Source organism: Gracilinanus agilis, chromosome 3 (genome assembly GCF_016433145.1).
Source record: "Gracilinanus agilis isolate LMUSP501 chromosome 3, AgileGrace, whole genome shotgun sequence".
NCBI lineage: Eukaryota > Metazoa > Chordata > Mammalia > Didelphimorphia > Didelphidae > Gracilinanus > Gracilinanus agilis.
Window position 1 is genome coordinate 46,777,619 of NC_058132.1, and position 7,339 is coordinate 46,784,957.

Below are 7,339 nucleotides of genomic sequence, written 5' to 3' on the forward strand. Positions count from 1 at the left end.
TGAGGCAAAGTGACTAGGATGGGATAAGAGCTTCCTGGGAACAAGGATTGTTTGTTCCTGCTCTGATATGTGTCCCTAAGCATTGTTTACTTTCATGACTGTGACTGGATACTACCTTCGGATACAACCCTCTATTCATGAGTAGAGAAATATAGCTCAGCTACCTGGGAGCCTGGCCAAGGAGGCTGGGGATGTGGTTGGGAATCCTAAACCCAATGGGCCAAAGAGTGGGGCCAGGTTCTTAAAGAATCAGGATTCTAGATTTAAAGCTTGAAGGGACCTTAGAGGTCATCTATTCCAACCCTGTCATTTTCCAGATGGGTAAACTGAGGCCCAGACAGAGGAAGTGACTTGCCCCAAATGCAGCCATCCTGCAGCTATAAGATATTCTTGTGTGAGTTGAGCACCTGGAAGGGAAGCTGGAGACTGCGAGGAATAAGGGTGGAAGGATTAAAGATTAAGGTAGGAAGGACATAAAGAGAGAAATAGACACAGAGACACAGGATTCTTCAGCATCCCATCCAGCCTATCAGCTCCTCCTCTGATGGTGAGAGAGAGCCTGGAGTCAGATAGGTGAAATGAGTTTTATTGAAGTTTCTAGGAATAGGAGGAGTGGGATTGTTAATCAAACATGATGTGATAGATACATTAGTATCATTTGGCAATCAACAACAAGACAAAAGAAAGGAACCCAACACACTGGCCTTAGATGGTTCCCAGACCAGAAGCTCAATTGGAAGTCCTACTTCCTCTATAACCCTGGCACCATCTCATACAAATACTGAGTGTGTGTCTTTGCCATTACAAAGAAGCTATAGAAATTGCATGCCAATTTGGAACTATGCCCACAGGGCTTTAAAAGACTGCCTACCCTTTGACCCAGCCATACCACTGGTGGGTTTGTACCCCAAAGAGACAATAAGGAAAAAGACTTGTACAAAAATATTTATAGCTGTGCTCTTTGTGGTGGCAAAAAGTTGGAAAATGAAGGTATGTCCTTCAATTGGGGAATGGCTGGACAAATTGTGGTATCTGTTGGTGATGGAATACTATTGTGCTAAAAGGAATAATGAACTGGAGAAATTCCATGTGAACTGGAATGACCTCCAGGAATAGATGCAGAGTGAAAGGAGCAGAACCAGGGAATATTGTACACAGAGACTGATACACGGTGGTAAAATCAAATGTAATGGACTTCTCCACTGGCAGCAAAGCATGATCCAGGACAATTCTGAGGGACTTATGAGAAAGAAGCTCTCCAAATCTAGAGAAAGAACTGTGGGAGCAGAAACACAGAAGAAAAACAACTGCTTGACCACATGGGTTCACAGGGATATGATTGGGGACATAGACTCTAAGCAATCACCCTAGTGCAAATATCAATAATATGGAAATAGGTCTTGATCAATGACGCTTGTAAAACCCAGTGGAATCGCATGTTGGCTATGGGAGGGGGCTGGAAAGAGGGGAAGGAAAGAATATGAATCATGTAACCATTGAAAATTTTTCATTATTAATCAATAAAATTAAAATCAAAACAAATAAAGAAAGAAATGGAATTGCATGCCAGCCTTCTAGACTGAAGTCATGGGAGAGGTTTGATTTCGACAAAATTTGAGCCTCAGAAATCAATCATGTGAAATATCAGAAATATATCCATAAGTCTAGTCCATGAGCACCTTGCTCATTAGAATCAGCTTTTGAATATATCTTTAATACTTTCATGATTTGTTCATACCTGAAATCACACAGAGAATAATTAGAAGAACCAAGATTTGAATATAGGTCCTGTACACTTCACATGAATACAGGTCCTTTACTATAATGCTTTCCATTTTCACATCCCTGTTCTCTTCTCCAAGACATTTTACCAGAAGTGATGGTCCATGTTTCCCTTTTTGGTTAGGGTTTTTTTTTTGGGGGGGGAGGGAGTAGGGGAATAGAATTTCAACCTAAAGTTGGTTTGGGAGAGTCAGAGAGCAAATGGCCTCAATCTTTACAACCATCTCTCTACTCCAGCACACCCTTTTTTAAAAAACCTTACCTTCCAATACTGTGTATTGCTTCCAAGGCAGAAGAGTGGTAAGAGCTAGGCAATGGGAGTTAATTAATGGGGGGATCATTCTTTTGGTCACCTATGTACAGCAGAGGTCAGTGATGGCAAACCTTTTAGAGACCTTAGAAACTGAGTGCCCAAACTAAAACCTTCACACCGCAGGTGAGCTCCCTGCCTTATCCCAGACAGGGAAGGGAGGAAGTGCCCCCATTGGGCTGCTGGGCAAAGGGGCAAGTAATGTAAGAAATGTCCTCAGGCATGTGTGGAGAAAGGGAAGGGAGCAGCCCCCTCCGGCATACTCCAGTATGCGTGCCATAGGTTTGCCAACACAAGCATAGGATATACTAGTGCTTTGATGAAATACGTACTTCCATATTCCTCATGCCTGGACAAGCCACTTAACCACTGTTTGCCTCAGATTCTTCATCTATAAAATAGAGATCATAATAGCACTCACCTCCTAGGGATGCTGTGAGAATAAAATTCCATAATAGTATAAAGTGCTTAGCCAGCACTTGGCACATAGTAAGCACTATATCAACATTAGCTCCACATTGCCCTGTGTACTTTTTAACAAAACAAATAGGTTTGAAACCTAGAGCAGAGACTTTTCACTTTTTGATTTTTAAAAATTAATTATTTAGTTATTTGTTGGTTAGTTGGTTGGTTCCATTAAAATTCCCAGGTATCGATCTCTCTCCTTCCCCTCCCCGTACTAGAGAAGGAGCAGAGACTTTTCCTTTATGGTTATGTCTCCAAGGTTTAGCAGAGCTTTGCTTTTTTCTGCCTCCCTCTCCTTACTCCTGATCCACCCACACTGGGGTCTCTCTAACCACGCATTGCCTTGCCTAAAGAACATTTGAAAGCCCCCTTCTAGAAGAAGCTGTCACACTCAGAGTGCAGGAAGTCATAAAAAATTAGCTCCACCCTGTTTGAGAACACTTCAGTCTCTCTGGGGAGGAAGGCATTCCGAAGAAGAAGGTGTGGAAGCCCAGAGGGATACCAGATGAAAACAGGTCAGTGTACACTGGGAGGAAACAGAGAAGAAATGCTGACCACATCAGCAGGTACTGGTCAGGCTCACTACCCAAGATGCAATGAGGAAAATCAAGGTCCCAGAATCCTGACCTGGTCAGGATTTTTTTTAATAGCCTCTGTCCTGACTCTTCTTGCTTCCCAGAGGCCAAAGAGAGACTTGGGCAGGAGGGGAATCAGCATCTCCAAGGGTTCCAGCATTTGAATGTCAGATCCTGGGAGCCTGGGAGCCCATGGGGGGGCTCACCACCTGCTCAGGAGCCGGTGGGAGAACTGTGAGCTGGTGTGGGTACCTGAGCACCCTGCCCTCACCTGAAATGGCATTTGGGTTCACAAACTGGCATGCCAAGGCAGAACGAGGAGGAGCAAAGCAGAGGTATGATGGCCAAACTTCAGACTGCTCGTAACCCCCGAGAGTCTGAGCTGCCTTCCACTTTCAGATCACCAAGATGTCTTGACTTGCCAGCCTCGGTGACCCCCACAAACCTCCTACCTCCCCACAACTCTGGGCATGAATCACTTGCTCCCCCTCCACTGGCCATCAAAACTCTGCTTTGCTCCTCACAGTTCTGCTTGGTTTCTCAAGTAACTGATGGTGAAGGATTCGAATTTAGGAGATGGATCAGGGTTAAATGTAAAGATTTAGGAATCCTTTCCATAGAGATGATAAAAGGATATGGTGTGCTCACCAAAAAAAGAGAGCTTCAGGATGGAAGGGAAAAGGCTCCAGGACATAGCCCATATCCAGTCTATAGATATTTCCTCAGCCCTTATCTCAGAAGGACCAGAGCCAATATGGATATGGCCTCTCATTGCCATATGCCTCTTCCCTAGAGCCACGGTCATGGCCTCCATCAACGAGCTCCCTGAGAATGTCCTCCTGGAGTTGTTCTCTCTGGTGCCAGCCCGGGAGCTCATCAGGCACTGCAGGCCAGTCTGCAGCCTGTGGCGGGACCTCATCGACCTGGTGTCCCTGTGGAAACGCAAGTGCCAGAGAGAGGCCTTCATCTCCGAGAACTGGAACCAACCTGTAGCTGACTGGAAAGCCTTCTACTTCCTCTGCAGCCTCCAGAAGAACCTGATCCGCAACCCCTGTGCTGAAGGTGGGTCCAGCTCAGAATAGATTCTGCCTCTCCTAGGGTGCTAGAGACTATGTTAGAGTTCATTCAGCTCTCTCTCTTGCTTTCATCTGCCTTCCTTCTGCTTCTTTCAAGAAGCAGGGCAGCCTCTGTGACTATCTTTCTCTTTTCAGGCAGCTGGTAAGTTTGGTTTTTCTTCTGGTCTCTAGTTCTTGCCTTTTTCTCTCCTGTGGCTTATTGTAACTTATCAGGGCTTCCTGCCTCTATCACAGGTTGAAAAACAAAGTCAACAGTTCTATAAGAAACACTACAAGAGTCAGAGAAAAAGAGTTTTCCTATCCCCAAGGAGTCGTGTTCATTTCTCAGCTAATTTCAAAACTATAAAACAAAATCAAGTTATATATAAATTGCTTGATGGGGCCCAATGCACTGGAGCAATCCCCACCTTCATGTTTTTGAGCTACTTTCAAGCAGGTCCTCAAAAATACATTTTTTTTTTGAGGTGATAGTTTTCTCTCAGGTCTTCGAAACTATCTCAGACCGCTTTTTTCCCTTCAGTAACCTTTCAGTGAAAAGGGAAATGTTTTACATGTGTAAAAGTCAGAAAATCCACTGTTTCCCTATTCTGTGTTACATCTCTGAGAACTCTCATGAATCATCCAGGCTTTCTTGGTGACCTGATCTCCCACATGTCTTGAAGTACTACTGGCTGTTCAATCCCATCAGCATCTTTACCAGGTTCCTGGGTTGGTACCAGGGACCAGGATACAGGGCCCAGGCTGCCTTAACAGGGCTGTAGGCATGGAAGGTGCATCATGGGTGATTTTATTCCCAATCTGAGAACCTCCACACATAAATCCACAGCCATAGGTCAGAGGGGACTCATTCCTAAGTCAGGCCATCACTGATGACTGAGGTCATTATATATGGCCCACTACTTGTCATTCAAGCAATACTTAACCTCAGGACATGCTCTATCCCATTGGAGTATATAAGAGCGGGATTTCAAGCATGAAGCCTTTAGAATTTGGGGAAGCTGGCCTTGAGTGACAGGGGCCATCAGTTGGAAGGAAGCAAGGCATCACGGGAAGGAAGGACCAGAACTGAGGGCTTTTTGGTTTATACTCCTGGTTCCAACAGTCTTCAACTGATCCTGCTTTCTTGGGGTTCCGCTGCACCCCAGTAAAATTCCATCTTTACAATTGGGAGATCTGGGAGTGAGAGGACAAACAGCTTACCTGGTGACCGACCAAGAGCCAGCCCAAAGGGTTTCTCAAACAACCATACCCCAAAGCCTGGTGTTCCTGTCAGCTTCTACTATCAACTTAAAGAGATTGGAGTCTCTTTATTCCTGAGGGATCTGCAGATTCTGAGACCCTCGGAGAAGACCCCGAAGACTTTTAACCTATACCTGCCTTACATAAGGATCCTATCATATTTTCAATAGTATAGATTATAGATAGAATAAGAATTAGGGGAAGGGAAGGTGAACCTCTGGTTTCAGCCATTTTGAGCTGGCCAAGGGGAAGGACCTTGTGGGATTTAGATTTTATGGTTTCCTGATTACCTCCATCCTCTCCCCACCTTCAATTACTTTGGTCTACTATAATAAAAATCAACTGGCAGTCATATAAAAGGGAGATTTATTTCAGGGGACACAAAGGGACAAAGGGTAATGTTATCCCTGACCGGGTAAGCCCAGACCCTCTTCAGGCAAAAGCCTCCCCCCCTGGGTAAAAAACAGCACCTATAGGGCAGCTGGGTAGCTCAGTGGAGTGAGAGTCAGGCCTAGAGACAGGAGGTCCTAGGTTCAAACCCGGCCTCAGCCACTTCCCAGCTGTGTGACCCTGGGCAAGTCACTTGACCCCCATTGCCCACCCTTACCAATCTTCCACCTATGAGACAATACACCGAAGTACAAGGGTTTTAAAAAAAAAAACAGCACCTATACCAAGGGTCCTTATGTAAGGCAGGGACCTTCCCTCCTTTCCTTCTTTCTATCTTTCTTTTACTTTCTTTCTTTTGTTAAAATGATTGATTGGAAAGTCCCAAAGATGTTAATGTTAGATAGGCTTGTGTGTATGTTAAGCCTGTCTGGGTAACTCTCTACCTTTGCACTGAGGGTTTCAAGGGGTTTATCCCTGTGTTGAGATTATCCCTGAAGTACTAAGAACAGGGATGGACAAGAAATGGTTTCCAGATAAAAGACTTTTCAGGAGTGTGGTATTGATGTTCTGCCAGGGTTTAGTGAAAGGCCTGGCCCCCTAAAAGTCTTCTCTGAATTCAGTTCAATGTCGGAGAGACCAGAAATGATGGACAGCTTCAGGTTTAGCTTAACCAAAGCTTGATAGAGCTGCCACCCCAAATTTCCCCTCACACCCTCAGCCCAATTCAGGTATTTTCGATGTCTTCTAATCTGAATGCTGTTTTCTCAACAGGGTGGTTTATTATGTCAGGACCAGGAAAAGGATAGGATAGTGGGATGGTAAACCCTATTCAGTCAGGATATATATGAGGTCCTTTTTGCCTAGACCAAGCCTAAAGGCTTTGGCCAGAAACTCTTCCTTTCCTCTAATATGCCCTCTAATTTAATCTACAGACAGATTTACAAGGGTCTTTCTCAGTTGGCACAGATCAGGGTAGACAAGTCTTCAGGCTGGCTCATCAAGTCTTCCCAGTCAAAGACCCCTCCAACTGCTGTAGAAGTCTAATCAGCCTCTTTGGTGCTACACAGGAGAAACAGGAACACTTTCAGGTTTTCAAGGCACAAAGGGAAAGATAGGGAAAGCCCAGATATCCAAATCTTGAATCCTGAGGTGAGGTAAAGTCCTCCGTCTAGCACTGAGTTCAGAGATGAAGACTCCTAGTTCTATTTCCCACAAGCCTCTCTTGCTCCTTCCAACTGTCACTCCTGCTCTTCAAGCTTTCTTGCTTGCAACATTCCAAAAGTCTCCTTTCTATGACAAACTTTTCCTACACTTTCTTTCTCTTTCTTTCTTTTTCTTTCTTTCTCTCTCTCTCCCTCCCTCCTTCCTCTCTCTCCCTCCCTTCTTTCTTTCTTTCCTTTCCTTCTTTGTTCTTTCTTTTTTCTTTCACCTCTCTTTCCCTTCTTTTTTCTTTCTCTCCCTCTCTCTCCTTCCTTCCTTTCTAATTCTGTCTCATGCTTTCT

The 7,339-nt window shown here is 44.7% G+C and overlaps 1 pseudogene; it reads left to right on the forward strand.

The window, feature by feature from the left end:
* The first annotated feature begins 3,935 nt into the window (after window positions 1-3,935).
* The window catches only part of LOC123240963, a 14,116-nt pseudogene continuing 10,712 nt past the window's right edge, over window positions 3,936-7,339 (forward strand).